The 15,115-nt window shown below is 43.7% G+C and overlaps 1 protein-coding gene and 4 non-coding genes across 5 annotated transcripts in view; 1 reads left to right on the top strand and 4 right to left on the bottom strand.

Annotated features, from left to right (window-relative positions):
• Positions 1 to 15,115, bottom strand: part of LOC125939373 (uncharacterized) — a 561,003-nt gene that overhangs the window by 455,962 nt on the left and 89,926 nt on the right. The window lies entirely within an intron of this gene.
• TRNAV-AAC (transfer RNA valine (anticodon AAC)) lies at positions 116 to 188 on the bottom strand. Its single transcript has one exon. It is a non-coding gene; the product is annotated as a tRNA-Val (tRNA).
• TRNAT-AGU (transfer RNA threonine (anticodon AGU)) lies at positions 4,772 to 4,845 on the bottom strand. Its single transcript has one exon. It is a non-coding gene; the product is annotated as a tRNA-Thr (tRNA).
• Positions 10,177 to 10,249, top strand: TRNAV-UAC (transfer RNA valine (anticodon UAC)). The gene has a single exon. It is a non-coding gene; the product is annotated as a tRNA-Val (tRNA).
• Positions 14,823 to 14,896, bottom strand: TRNAI-AAU (transfer RNA isoleucine (anticodon AAU)). Its single transcript has one exon. It is a non-coding gene; the product is annotated as a tRNA-Ile (tRNA).

Genomic DNA, 15,115 nt, shown 5'->3' on the forward strand with positions numbered 1-15,115 from the left:
GCTGGCGGCGTTGGGACAGGTGGCAAAGGTGTGTGTTCGTGTGGGGTTCCGGGCAGGGCGCAGGGTCTCAGGCACTGGGAGCACTGGGTAAAGTGCGAAAATGTAAGCTGGGGGTTGTTTCCGCCCGGTTTCGAACCGGGGACCTTTCGCGTGTTAGGCGAACGTGATAACCACTACACTACGGAAACCGGCCTGCCGAAGCTCTTTCTAAAATCCTTCTAGAATGTCCTATGGAACGTACACCCATTTTCTGGGTGCCCCCAAACCCGGTAACTTTGAATGATTTTTCTTTGTACGTATCCTCACTCACGATGACTCTCTTTCTCTCACACTTTTTATTGTTAAAATAACAATACAGAAAACTCCGTAACTGGTAACCACACATAACTGAAACCCGGAGTCCAAGTTCCTTCCCAGGCTGCAGGCAGGGGTTCCCGGGGGGGGGGGGGGGGGGGGGGGGGGGGGGTGCTTGGGGTCCGCTTCTCTTCTGACCTGGAAAAGCTGGGGACCCCCAGACCTGCCGGGCCATGCTGGAAACTCCGCCTAGCGCGGGTGGGGGACCGTCCCAGTTTACTGCCGGGCGGGGTGACAAAGGGAGCCCTTTGGGCGTCCCTGTGACTGGACTTCGTGTCCCCGCTTCCGCTCTGTGTGCCAGTGCTCAGGGACCGTGTCAGTCTGCCGAGCGAGTTTGTTTTCCTCCTCGTGTACCCTGACATTCGTCACTCTTTCCCCCTTCCCAGCATTTGTCTGGGACTAGAAGGTGCTCACTGCAAAATGATCTGTCTTCAAACCCATCGTGAGAAATTCGCGGCAGGACCGCGCTGTGACTGCATCGGTCAGAAACGGCAAAGCTGGAAAACCCCTCCGGTAACCCAAACTCGGACGGGTCTCAATGCTGCCGGAAACAGAAGCGAGGCAGTATTTCCTAGAGGGCAGGATCTTCAGTCTTACTTTTTCTTCTGACATCGAGTGGACAGCATAACTTCTGGTTCATTTTTTTGAAAAATAAGTTGATTAGATATTTATTTTAAAGGAATTAATGAGCAGCCCACAATGTGCCCAATCCTGACCTAGGCTCTGGAGGTACCAGGCGTCCTGAAAAATCGGACAAGCCTGGGGAAGCAAAGGACATGTGCGCTGATTATTATAATATGATTGCACAAAATAAGTTATTTTATTTTTTAGTGTTTATTTTTGAGACAGAAAAAGAGAGACAGAGACAGAAAGAAGGGGGGAGAGGGGCAGAGAGAGAGAGGGAGACACAGAATCGGAAGCAGGCTCCAGGCCCTGAGCTGTCAGCACAGAGCTGGATGCAGGCCTCAAGGTCACCAACTCCAAGATCATGGCCTGAGGGAAAGTTGGAAGCTAAACGGACTGAGCCCCCTGCCCCCCCCAATTTATTTTTAAGATTGCCAAATAAAACTACAGAGATAAATGCTCATGCTTTTTCACAGATGCATACAAATGAGACAATTTTGCAACTCCTAATGATTAGGAAAGACTGTCAGAAGAAGTGATCACCGATCTGAGACTTGATAGATGAAAAGAAATACATTGGTGGAGCAGAGGTGTAATGAGGCCTGGGGGTGGGGAGGGGGGATCGGCATTAGGGGCAGCAGGGTAGGTCCCCGGCCAGGGCACATGCCATGGGACCTAGGAGTCATGAGCACTCATTAAGTTGAGTTGGTAGAGAAATAGGATTTCAGTTAAAGATATGACATATTGATGAATTTCCAGGTCTTATTTGGGATCGAATTGTAGAGAACAAACATTCTCCTTTATTATATTTAAATACTCACCTCTCCCAGCAGAGTTTCATAGCACTGTTTATGATTTTTATTTCTAACAGAAGTCAGTATTCCACTACAAGAGATCTACAAAATAAGTCTTCTGAGACATAACATTCCTTCCAAATGGCTCACAAAAGGAGACATCAGCCCGTTAGACCTTTATGGGGAGAAGCAAGAAACGAAGGAATGAAACTGATTGTTTGAGAAATGTTGTGCACATTACCAAGAGAGGGGAGCATGGCACTTATGGAGTATGATAAAAGCTTTAAAAGCGTTTTTTAGAATGTAGAAGAAATAGGGCAGATAAACAAGAAAATCTCAAGTCTTGGGGTTTAAAGTTTTTTTCCAGCTGTATTATTTTTTTAGAGTTATCTAACTAGTAAGTGCACCAAGAGTTTTCGGATTTAAAAGCACTTTTTTATTTTATTTTTTAAATTTACATCCAAATTAGTCAGCATATAGTGCAACACTGATTTCAGGAGTAGATTCCTTAAAAAGCATTTTTAAAAAGCAGTTGCCTCCAGCTTTTTTTTAAAAAAAGGAAGCTTGTGTGCTTTGCCATTCTTTTTTATCCTCTCCTCTTTCAGATACAATCATATTACTCCTCCTTCCAAAATTTCTGGTATATTCCACAGTCCCTTAACACATTAAAAGGAGAAAACAGTTATAACGTTAACTGATTTACGCTAATTTATATTAGAGTTTTCCCCTCGTTCCTTTCTTTCATTTCTTTTGAACTGCATTGGATGAAAGGCAAATGAGTAGACAACTCCAGGTTTACTAATGGGTGTGGAAAATAGTTATAAACACATAAAAAAATAGAACTCAAAACCACAACGACTGAGGTGCTGGGAAAACTGGACAGCCTCGTGCAAAAGAATGCAGGTAGATCATTATTTATACCACACAAAAATTAACCCAACGTGTGTTAAAGACTTGAATGTAGGACCTCAAGCCACAAAATTCTGGAAGAAAACACAGGCAATAGATTCCTTGACATCAGTCTTAGCTGTCTATGTGTTTGTGGATCCAACTCCACATGCAAGGGAAACAAGCAAAAATAAACAAATGGGACTACATCAAACCAAAAAGCTTTTGCACTGCGAAGGAAACCATCCGTTAAAATGAAGACAACTTCCTGAATGGAAGAAGATATTTGTAAATCATCTACTTGATAAAGCGTTAATACCCCAAACATATAAAGAACTCACACAACTCAACAATAAGAAAACAACGTGATTGAAAAATGGGCAGATGATCTGAATAGATATTTTTCTAAAGAAGTTATACGGATGGCCAACAGGTACGTGCAAAGATGTTCAACATGACTACTGGAAATGCAAATTAAAAGCAAATGAGATATCACCTCACACCTGTTAGAAGAATGGTCATCAAAAAGGCAAGAAATAACAAGTGTCGGAGAGAACGTGGAGAAAAGGGGTCCCTCACACACTGTTGGTGAGAAAGGAAATTGGTGCAGCCACTCTGGACATCAGTATGAAGATTCCTAAAGAGATCAGAATAGATCTTCCGTATGATCCGGCTATTCTACTTCTGGGTACTTACCCAAAGACTATGAAGACACTAATTGGAAAAAATGTATACGCTCTTACATCCATTGCAGCATGATTTTTTTCCTAATTTTTAAAACATGTTTTCATTTATTTTTGAGACAGAGACAGATCCTGAACAGGGGAGGGGCAGAGAGAGAGAGGGAGACACAGAATCTGGAGCCTGTGGGGCTCGAACTCTCGGACTCACGGACTGTGAGACGCTTAACCGACTGAGCCACCCAGGCGCCCCTGTTGCAGCATGATTTACAATAAGCAAGACACAGAAACAACCTGAGCGTTCGTCAATAGATGAATGGATGGGGAAAATGTGGTATATATACAGTGGAACAGTATTCAACCATAAAGGAGAATGAAATCTTGCCATTTTTGACAACATGGATGGACCTTGAGGATATTACACTTACGGGAAAGAAGTCGGAGAAAGACGAATACTGTATGATCTCGCTCATATGTGAGAACCTAAGAAACAACACAAATGAACAAACAAAACAATATAAAAACAAACTCATAGATGCAGAGAGCAGGCTCGTGGTTACCAGGGGGGAAAGGGGATTCGAGAGCAGGCAGAATGGAAGAAGAGGGTCAATTGTATGGTAATGAAAGGTAACTAGAATTTTGGCCGTGATCACTTTGTAGTACATACAGATGTCTAATTATAATGTGCACTTGAAAGTTATCCGGTATTATATATCAATTTTACCTTGGGGGGGGGGGCAAAAGCCACAACCATTGAAACTAGATCACTAAGTCACTAGCCTTTCTAAACCAAATAGGGTCCTTGTAACAGTGGCATAGACATCAGTCACCAGAGACTTGTATAAATGCTGGATTTCAAGCCCCATCCAAGAAGCAGTGAATTAAATCTTTCATTTTCATGGAACACAAGGTAATTCATGTCCTCACCAAGGTTTGAGAACCATGGCTCTGGCCCAACACACGATTCACCATTCCGTGGGCCAAAGAGCTATCTGATGCAAAATTGGGGATGGGGGAGGGGGAAATGGCCATTCAAGGAGCCAGTCAAGAAAAACAGCTGTTTACAACGTCCTAGTTGGGAAAGATTCTAGGGGGCGAAAATAACGAAGACAGTCACAGAGATCATATATAACCTAAGTGGTGAGTGCCTGAGGTTTGGTCTAAAATGGCAAAAGAAGCCAAGGGGCAAACCCCACTTTTCCTAGGCAATCCCAGTGCCCAGATCATAGTCATAGAACAAGATCTGAGTTTCTCAGCTCTCAGCACAGATAATTTCGGCATTTCTATCACTGTCCTACTGGGAGAAGTGTGTTTTTGTTTTTAAAGAAGAGTCTTCCCCTAATGCTGTCCCTTCCACCTCTGGTGCTTCAGGGATGTGAATTCAAATTCTCTCCACTTCTCAGCTACTAAATCACAAAAGCTCATGTGGAAAGGCCCCGCTGGGAGTCGAACCCAGGATCTCCTGTTTACTAGACAGGCGCTTTGACCAGCTAAGCCACGGAGCCCACAGTGGAAGCAGTCTCCTTTGTATGTAATTTGAGGGTGATGTCACTGTTTGGTCTGACCAATGTGGTTCTCAAGAATGTTTACCCAACAAAAGCACATCCAAACTAATTCTCAGGATCTTTATCACGTTTTCTTACTTTCTCCTGAAAGGTGCACAGCAGTGTAGATACGCTGCACCAGGAATAAAAACTTCCTCAGCCACTGGACCGTTGCAGTAGGCAGCCAGACGGTCGCACTTCCCGGAGTCTTTACAACTGCTTGGTGTGGAAGGTGGATTCAGCTCGGACTCTGCCACACGGGGGACAATGGTGCCTCTCAGCCGCGCCGACGCAAGCAACGAGGATCGCCGTGAGGCTTTCCTGAAGTGAAACACTTGGCAAAATGCTGGCGCTCAGGCGCTGGCGGTTTTCTTCCCTTTGTCGCTCAGCGGTGGCCGTTTATCCCACGTGAAACTATGTTCCGTATTTGCGGAGAGTGGCAGTCTGCTGTGGCACATGGGAGGCATTAAAAATACACCACGCTTCTTAAATTCCACACCTGGCATGCTAACTGGAATTTAAGTAGAAACTTGGAAAAAATTAAAAAAGAAATTATATATGAATATCAAAACACATTAGAACTTTACTGGCGTATTATTTTCTTACACTTTCCCTCCAAGCAATATTGGATAGACGTTTTCTTCCTCTCACCCTCCTTTTTCCTCTTTAAAGTTGACAGCGATCCCCTTCTTTCCGAAAAACGGATACTAAACATTACCCGGGAAAAGGCATATGTTCTCATTCCAAGAAACTGGAGTTGGACAAATCCTTGAGACTGTTTCTATCCTTGGGACAACGCTGGGGGAGTGCGCTGTGACACGCGCCAGTTAAACACACGGATCTATAATACAATCCCACAAACTTCTAGAAATAATTCCTCAGCCCTTGGTTGGGAGCAGAGTCACTGGGCCCTGGCTGCTGGCCCCGCCCGCGACATCCAGGCAGGGGTGGGGGTGGGGAGGGCAGGTGGCGGTGGTGCAGAAAGCCCTTAGCTGGAAGAGGACAGGCGGTAGGGAAAAGCCCCAAAGGATCAGTGAAGGCGACCTCCAGGCCTGGTCCTGCAAAGAGGAAGTTCAGGTGACAATTTTGCAGCACTTCCTGGGGGCGGGAAGTGCAAATAAAACGGAAAAGAGTGACACGAGGGAACTGGGAAACTGAGGGTTGAGGCTTAAGACCAGCAGAGTCCAGAGTCTGGTGTTGCCGGAGAGAGAGAAGACAAATCTGATATGCCAGACCTACAGGGAGTCCCAGCCCTGCTCCCTGGTAGCTCCCGCCTGTACAATCCATAGGGAGGGTGTAATCAACCATTTGTAAATGTAAATAACAGCCCATACTTGACGTAGAATAGTCAGGAAATTCCACCTCCTCTCTCTCTCTTCGTATTGAGATAAACGTAACCGCTTTCTCGACACAGGAGGAATTAGGTGCTGGGTGTCTTCCTGTACGACCAGAAAGTGGGGGATGATTGGATTAGGGAGGCTTTGTCTTGTGTGTGAACCTTACTTCCACTGTGTCGTGTGGTCAACATCAGGAGAGACGAGGGAACAGCGGAGCCAATTTCTCTCCGAGTCATTCTCTGCCCGCCTAAATCGTGGAGGAAGAAAGACACTTGCTAAAAGGACAAGAGCAAGCCAGCCCGTGGTTGAATCTCGAAAGTCTGGGTTGATTTTTAGACGAGATACTCACTGCGTCCCTCAACCTTCTCCAGGAAACACCTTCAAAGCGCCTTTCTCATTAGCAAGCATCTGTGGTCCAGGAAGATGTGATTGGTTTAGAGACACAGACAGACACGAGGTGCTCAAATGTGTGATTCGGGGACTCAGACCAATTCATCTTGTGCTCAGTTTCCAAGACGTACATTCCTTTATTTTTTCATAATAAAGAGCAAGTGATGTTATTCTTTAGAACATTTTTATGTATGACAGGACGGATGTCATTCCCCTAAGGTCTTTTTGCTGTTGCATATATCTTCGTGTCTATCTCCTTTCGAGCTTGTGAAATACCATGTTGCAGTTGGTTGATCTCTGCACTTTCACCTAAATTTGATTTGTCATATCCCTGAGGATGTGAATGAATCCTAAGACTTCTAGCTTTTAACTCCTGATGGTGACTGCCAAGTTGATTCATTTACTTTTTGGTATCCTATCAATTTAAACAGACAAAATACTGCGAAGATATCGTATGTTATTCTATCATTCGAGAAAGTAACCAAGCAATAAATCCAGCATGCGAGAAACTGTAGCAGAGGTTAGAAATAGCACACCCTCAGAGGACGATTACATGTGTGGGAGAAAACATGTTTTTTAATATGGTAGACTAAATAACAATCCACTATCACGATATTCTATCCTACATGTTTCTCTCTTTTTTTTTTATCCTCTGTGTTTCTCTCTCTCTCAAACTATACTGCAAACAGAGGGACCAAGCCAATTGCATTAGTAAACCTCCCTCACTGCATTTTTGCATATAATAGACACCAAGGGCACTAATATATTTACAACTCGTGTAAGGGTTAAATTGTAGAGTGGGGCTAAGCTAGAGCTTGAGAGATAACAGCTTTGTGCTGACACCGTAGCTTGAGAAATAGCTTTGTTTTGACACTGAAGGTTAAGAGATAACAGCCTTGCTTTACTCTTGTAAATTACACTTCATACTCTTGTAAATTAGGCTTCACCAATTAAGGGATCAAAAGTTCAAAGAAAAGTGGGTCAGAGGCAGGGTCAAGGACATCAACTGGTTGCGACTTAATCTCAGAAAGTCTAAAATAATCACCCCATCCGGGAACTGTTTCCACCTCATCTGGGAACTATTTCTTTGTTCTGTTCCCAGGTGATGATAAGACGATGTGGTCGGCTATAAGAACTCTGTACCCCGGCTGTTCGAGGCCGCACTCTGATCAAAAGTGTCGGTCCCGATCGGTCGGCCTTGCCTCTCGTAGCAACAAACTTTGCTGTGACTGTCATTGGTGCCCTTAGCATTCTGTTTCAGGAGTCGTGTGCATGCAACACTGGTAAATAACATTGAAAATATTTAGATGCACATAAAAAATAAGTAAGAACCCTCAATAGAAACTCTCAACATTCCAGGCTACACAGAAACTAGTTATATTTAATGTTTTTTTTCAGAAATTTCTTGAGCTATAGGTCTCACTTGAACAGAACTGCTTTAACTGATTTATATTAAATACTGAAATTTTATAATAAACGATAAGAGCAGTAAAGAAACTGTTCCTAACATGAACACACAAAGGAACCCCTGGGACATAAAGGGAAAATGCCATCATTTAAGAAGTCCTGGGGCGCCTGGGTGGCGCAGTCGGTTAAGCGTCCGACTTCAGCCAGGTCACGATCTCGCGGTCCGTGAGTTCGAGCCCCGCGTCAGGCTCTGGGCTGATGGCTCGGAGCCTGGAGCCTGTTTCCGATTCTGTGTCTCCCTCTCTCTCTGCCCCTTCCCTGCTCATGCTCTGTCTCTCTCTGTCTCAAAAATAAATAAAAACATTTAAAAAGAAGTCCTGATATTATTGTATACAAAAAGCAAACAATTTGAAAAGTGACATCAAGCGCTTTGTAAGTTATCTTAACTCTTAAGTATGTTTGCAGTAGCCCAATGTAAAAGGATTGGTAGGAGATGTGGGTATAAAGTGTATCTTAACTATTTGAAATTCAGTATTTTACACACATTTCATCCTCCTTTTCCATCCGTTCTTAGTTTCTAAATAAATTGGAGTACTGAAATAAGGCACTGTATTTTCTCCTTCGTACATTTTACAAACTGTTACACTTTCAGGGATGTGGGGATTGTCGCTAGGATATTACGGGTGCTCTTGGTCCCGGCCTGGGTGGAGGCTGTCTGGTCTTCCAAAATTCATCTTTCTCACTGCAGCATCTGAAGTTCCAGTTGCCTCCATTTTGGAAGTTGCTTCCACCGAGTTCATTAAAACCTCCATGCTCTTTCTCTCCTAGACTTTCATCTAAAAAGAGCCACTCTCTCCTTTCCATGAAAAGTGTCTGGCTGGCTCACACACCTCTGCAATTTACTCTTACTTTTGTAACATGGGTGCCTTGACACCTAGCATGTACTGGAACGTGATATGTATTTGGAACAGCTTCAAGGACTTCATCACACCTTTTGCTACTGGCTCAGGCTCGTCCTGCTGCCCGCGGGAGTGTGGCGGTATTTCTAGAGCGTGTATTGTAAGTCCTGGAGGGGGATCGGGGTACCGGCCGAAATGTCAGCACTGTTCTGGTCTCCAGGCTGTCGAACGCGTGAGATACAGAGCCCCACAGTCCCGCAGAGGACAGTTTAGATACAACACCTGCTGTAACTCGCTGACATTCCTGGAAACCACACGCGCTCCTTCGTGCCTTCACGTCGCCACCAGACGTACGTCTGGCTCATGTCTAAAGATCCTTTGTGCTCTTTCTTTGCTCTGATATTTTTTGATGCTCACGTCTAATGAAAGATGAAATAAAGGCTATGTGCGGGCCACGGCTGCCGCTGCTGCTCTCTCTCTCTCTCTCACAGAGGCAGCCCCGCACGTCCACTCAGTCTCCGTGTCTGAGAACTTTTCCTTCCGTGCACGGACATGTGGGGGCACAAAGAAATAAGCCAGCAGCACACATACTTCAGCCATGTCAAGGCCGCGAACTTGCCATTCGCGGAGACAAGGACCATAAACAGCCTCACGACCCTTTTCCAAGGTCTGCCAGTTCTAAGCTGATTTCACAGTAACACTAGATATTTATGGTGGGGTTGATGCTGATCTTAATGGATGTGGTTTTTGATCTTGTCTATTGAAACATGCAGGAGTTTCAGGACAAGGGGCAGAGAAGGAGTTCATGCGGCTGCTGCTGAATTCAAGGATAGTTTCCATGAAATATAAATGCACTTTTTTTAGTGTCATCTCAAGAAGGATAAATATATATATATATTTTACCTTTGTATTTACTGCTGTATCCCAGAGCTTTGAAAAGTGTGTGGAGCATAGTAAGCTCTCAATAAATATGGGCAGAAAAACAATAAATGTTGACCAGACTAAGAGTGTCCCAGGAGGATAGAAAAATGGAGGGTGTCTCCGAACATTTGAAGTCATTTTCATACTATATTTTCAGGTGACAGTATTCATGAAGACTTTCAAACTTGTGTATGTAAATTTCATCTGTCCCACGCATGCTCCCTGGGCCAAGTTCACAGGACTTCGTTCTCAGTCATAATAACAATCCATACCGAGTTTTGGTCTTCTTTTCTTACCTTGATTCTAGTAAGAGCACCTGGGGAGACAGGTTGCCCTCAGGTTCCATGGTGTAGTGGTTAGCACATCTGCCTTACACGCAGAAGACCCTGGGTTCGATTCCCAGTGGAACCACAGGCTTACCTTGGCTTCCATTCAGGAGAGGCTTGGAAGGTTCCTCTTTTCCTTCCAGATGCTTAGATAGCCAAGAACCCAGCGGGTTGTGTGCTCAGTTTCCCCTCTGGACACTCGCCCAACTGGGCTGTGCAGTGTGGGACCATGCTGGCTTGCACAGAGGATCTCCCTGGCTTTCGTGATGGTTGGGGGAAAGCCATCAGCAGCAAATGTGGAATATTTTAAATGAGTGCACAGCCAGGGCCTGACTGGAAAGATTATTATTTTAATTCCATCGTAGTTACAATGTTAAGGATTTAAAATTGCAGAAACAACATCTACTTTAGCAGGTTTGAGCATTGTATTAAAGGAAACCCCAAGTGTTGGATGCCAGAAACGGGAAGGCTCCAGTTTTCATGCAATTAGACATGTGCAGTTTCCCACAGAAGCAGATTTTAAGGAGAGCAGATCAGACGTTGTTTTGTGGTTTTGTAAGGAAACATGAACTTTCGTGCTCTAGAGGGCAGAGAGTTGCTACAGTACCCACGTGCGAAAATTTGGCACTATTAAATACAATGGAAAACACACTTATTTTTTTTTTTTAAGCACTGTGTAATTTTTAAATGTTTTCTCATTTTGGTGGTAATTTAAAACCTGAGGATAATAACAATCGCCCAGATCTGAATTTCTCCACGTATTACAACACACGCACACAACATTAAAGCCATACCTTCTCCCCAACTAGAAGACAGACTTCAAGTTCCCTGTAAAGGAGAACTAAAAACACCGACGTCAAGCAGATCTGCCTTTCAAGAGCTCCCAAAGGCGACTCTCTGTGGAGAATGGAAGGAGCTCCAGAAAAGCCATCTAGAAGTAAGAAAATGGGAACTGAGATCCCAACATTCAGCTAAAATTCCCCTCCTCTCAAATAGAAATTTCAGCTTAAAACACTGGGAAGGAACCCGGGCACGCACGCCAGTCCTGAGACGGTAGCAGCAGCAGAAACTTCTGGGGGAGAAGAAAGTGAGGAGAAGCCCTCGGCGGAGAGTAGCTGGTAAAGGAAAAAAGGAAGGAGGGGATTCAGAATCCCCCAAGACCAAAGGAAACATAAAAATCGGAAGACACAGAACTCTTTCCCAGTGGATCCCCAGCCCTCTCCCCAAAGACATCTATTAAAGATACTGTATTTTTATGTAGGGATAGAAGAGGATGGCCTTGAACTAGGAATCCTGTAAACGATCCCAAGTCTCTTCCCACAATATCTGAATGAGCTTTATTTATGCAAAGCTACTATAAGAAAACCCCAAGGCAAAATATTTTAGCTGATGAAAATTCCTCCAAAAGTGAAAAAGCAGAAGAAAACTGTAACACAGCTCTCAAAATTGAATCAGGCATCCTCAAATAAGCATTTTTTGGATTTGAAAAAAATCACACGAAGTCAGAAACACAAAAAATTAAAACAAAAAGAAAAAGCGTCAATAAAATGTCATAATAATTAAATTTATAATCCAGGAAGTTTCTGTGATAGAAGTCCAGGACCAGATTGGGGGAAAAAAGATGGGGGTAACTGTTACAACAAAAATTCAAACCATCCTACGTGTCACAAGAAACTTCTTAAATGAGAAAAGAAATATCAGGGGTGTCTGGGCGGCTCAGTCGGTTGAACTCATTATTAGTTACGGAGAATGCCAATTAGTGCCACAAGGAGATAATACTTTAAGTCTATTTCAATGCTTCAAATAGGCTGTCTAAAATTTAAAAGTCTGGCAATACCAAATGTTGGAGAAGTCTGGAGCAAATGGAGCTCTCACAAAGTATTAATTGGAAAGTAAAATGGCCTTACCATTTTGGAGAATACTTGGTAGCTTCTTATAAAGCCAAACAGACATTGACCGAATGATCCAGCAATTCTACTCCTAGGTATTTACCCCAAAAGAAATGAAAGCATTGCTGGGTGATTTTATGTGTTAACAAGGCTAGGCCACAGTATTCGGATATTTGGTCAAACACTAGTTTAGATGTCGCTGCGAAGATGTTTTTTGGATGAGATTAACATTTAACCAGTAGGTTTTGAGTAAAGCAAATTACCCTTCATAACGTGAGTGGCCTCATCCAATCAGTTGAAGGCCTTGAAAAAAGAAAGACCGTTCTCTCCTGAGGAAGGGGGAATTCTGCCAGTACACTGTAAAAAAATTTTTTAAATTTATTTATTTTGAGAGAGAGAGAGACAGAGAGAGTGTGTGCTTGCACGAGAGGGGGAGGGGCAGAGACAGAGGGAGGGAGAGAGAGAGAGAGAGAGAGAGAGAGAGAGTCCCAAGCAGGCCCTACGCTGCCAGTACAGAGCCCGACGTGGGTCTTGAACCCGTGAATTGTGAGATCCTGACCTGAGCCAAAAGCAAGAGTCAGGCACTTAACCACCTGAGCACCTTGCCTTTAGGCTGGAGCTTTAACCTCAGGTCTTTCCTGCGTCTCCACTCTGCTGATCTACCCCGCAGATGTGGGCTTGCCCGACCCTCACAACTGCCTGCGCCAGTTAAGATCTCTCTCTCTCTCTCTCTCTCTCTCTCTCTTTCTCTGGAGAACCCTGACTAATGCAACATACGTCCACACAAAGACTTGTGACATTAATCTTCATATGAAAAAGTCTATTCACATGTGAATGGAAAACAGACGGTGATATGTCTGTACAGGGAGTACAATTCAGCAAGAAAATGGAACAAGCGACTGATACATGCAGCAACATGAATGAATCTCAAAAATATCGGGCTGAGCAAAGGAAGCCGGGAACGTGAGACTACGTACTACATGGTTTAGAAGAAATTCTGGACAAGGCAAAGCCATCATGATAGAAAGAACATCTATAGTCGCCTGGGGCTGGGATGGGGGTATAACAGAGTAGAAGGGGTATGTAAGTTTCCTATTGTGATTGTAACAAATTACCACAAATTCAGTGCTTGAAAACAACATACACTTACTTTCCTCCTGTCCTGGAGGTCAGTCCAATATGGGTCAGCGGTACTGCATTGCTTGGTAAGCTCTAGAGGGAATTTTGTTTCCTTGCTTTGTCCAACTTCTAGATGCTGCTGGCATTCCTTGGCTAACAGCACTGCACCTCTTCACCCTCTATTTCTATGTCACATCTCCTTCTGTGACCCTGACCCCTCTTAGAAGGGCCCTTGTGATGACATTGGACCCCATCTAGATAATTCAGGAAAATCACCTCATTTTAAGATCCTTAGTGACATGTGCAAAGTCCCTTTTGCGACACAAAATAATATATTCATAGACCTCAGGGATTACGAGGTGGACATCTTTGGGGGGACATTCTTCTAACTACCACAAAGCACAGAGGAGGTTTGGGGGATTGTAACGGTTAAATTGTAGTGTAGGGCTAACGTGTAGCTTGAGAGATAACAGTTTTGTTCTGACACTGATAATAAACTTATCAAATTCTACACTTAAAATGGGTGCATTTTATTGTACGTAAATTATCCCATAATAAAGCTTGTTTTAAAATGGAAGAATAAGAATCTTACACACACCGTTTTGAATTCTGCTTTTTTCACATAATCATACATCTCTAGCATTTACCAGACACAGAATACCGGCTAATTATTGCATTCTGAAGAGTGGAGTGATTTAAACAAATTTGTTAATAATGCACAATTTTCTTTAGGGGTCGGGCAGAAAGTGCTTTGCTTGAACATTTCCGCCTGTTCTCAAGTTTCCCCAAGCTGCCTCCCTGTGTGCATTCCCTCCAACAGTGATACAAAAGGTTAGAATGTTTCAGGTTCAACTTTGCTGAATATGCCAACTTTTTTGAAACTACGCTTACATTTTTCCAAAGGCACAGTATCGAAAGTGTTTCTTGAAAGCTCTCAAAACACTGATAAGGTGCCACCTTATATAGCTAAGTGAAGAAGGCAAATTGAGCGCATATGCTGACTCTTAGGGGAAGAAGAGAGAACAAGAGTTTATGTAAATATTTGCTTGTGCAAAGAGAAGTGGAAAGAATACCTAAGGGATCTCCTATAGAAGTTGGAAATCACTACTGGGTGCATGACAGGGGCGGGAGGAGACTTTTCACTGTACCTTTTAATATTTTCTAACTTTGGAACACATGAATATATTTTTACCCCCAAAGTAAACGTTTTAACGGTGAGCCCGCTGTCAGAATGTTTACAACGAAGCTGCCTTTCTTTCCTCCTGTGTCGATATTAATAGGAGCCTGCTTCCCATATAGCTTCAAACATCTCGTTTCATCTCTCATTCAACTAGTGAAGCCCCAAGTGTGGCCGTGCATAAAGTGCGGGTGGTCTTACAATTTCTTCCCAGTTGGAAATGATCCAAACAGGCCAGTTTCCGTTGCAAGAATCAGTTTCCCAATGGAAAAAAAAAATCGCACAAAGGTAATTTTTTTCTTTTTCCAGGTCCCTGCTGACCTTTGTGGACAGAAATCAAACAAGGACCTACTAAAGCAGGGAAGTCAGAGAACCGTGTTCAAATTCTCTAAATTCCGCATTGGTTGAGGCCTGGGGATGAGTCCTAGACTGACGGACTCCGGTGTTTAAACTTAACAAAAGCCGCCCCCATGTGGCCAGTACGGGGTTCGAACCCGCGACCTTGGCGTTATTAGCACCACGCTCTAACCAGCTGAGCTAACCGGCCACCGGGGAAGGTCCTCTCGGTCTGCGGGACGTGTTACATAAGCCAAAACCAATTAAGTTTTTTTTTCCAACACAAACCAAGGAATTCTCTGTCATCCTGGTCCCGCCTCGCCTAAATGTACCCGCTCTACTTTGTTCAGTGTCTTTTAAAAGCACTTTCTATTCTAGCTTTCGTTACTTCTTAAAATCATAATAATAACAAGACATGAAGGTCCCACAG

The sequence above is a fragment of the Panthera uncia genome (assembly GCF_023721935.1).
Source record: "Panthera uncia isolate 11264 chromosome B2 unlocalized genomic scaffold, Puncia_PCG_1.0 HiC_scaffold_25, whole genome shotgun sequence".
In the NCBI taxonomy this organism is placed as follows: domain Eukaryota; kingdom Metazoa; phylum Chordata; class Mammalia; order Carnivora; family Felidae; genus Panthera; species Panthera uncia.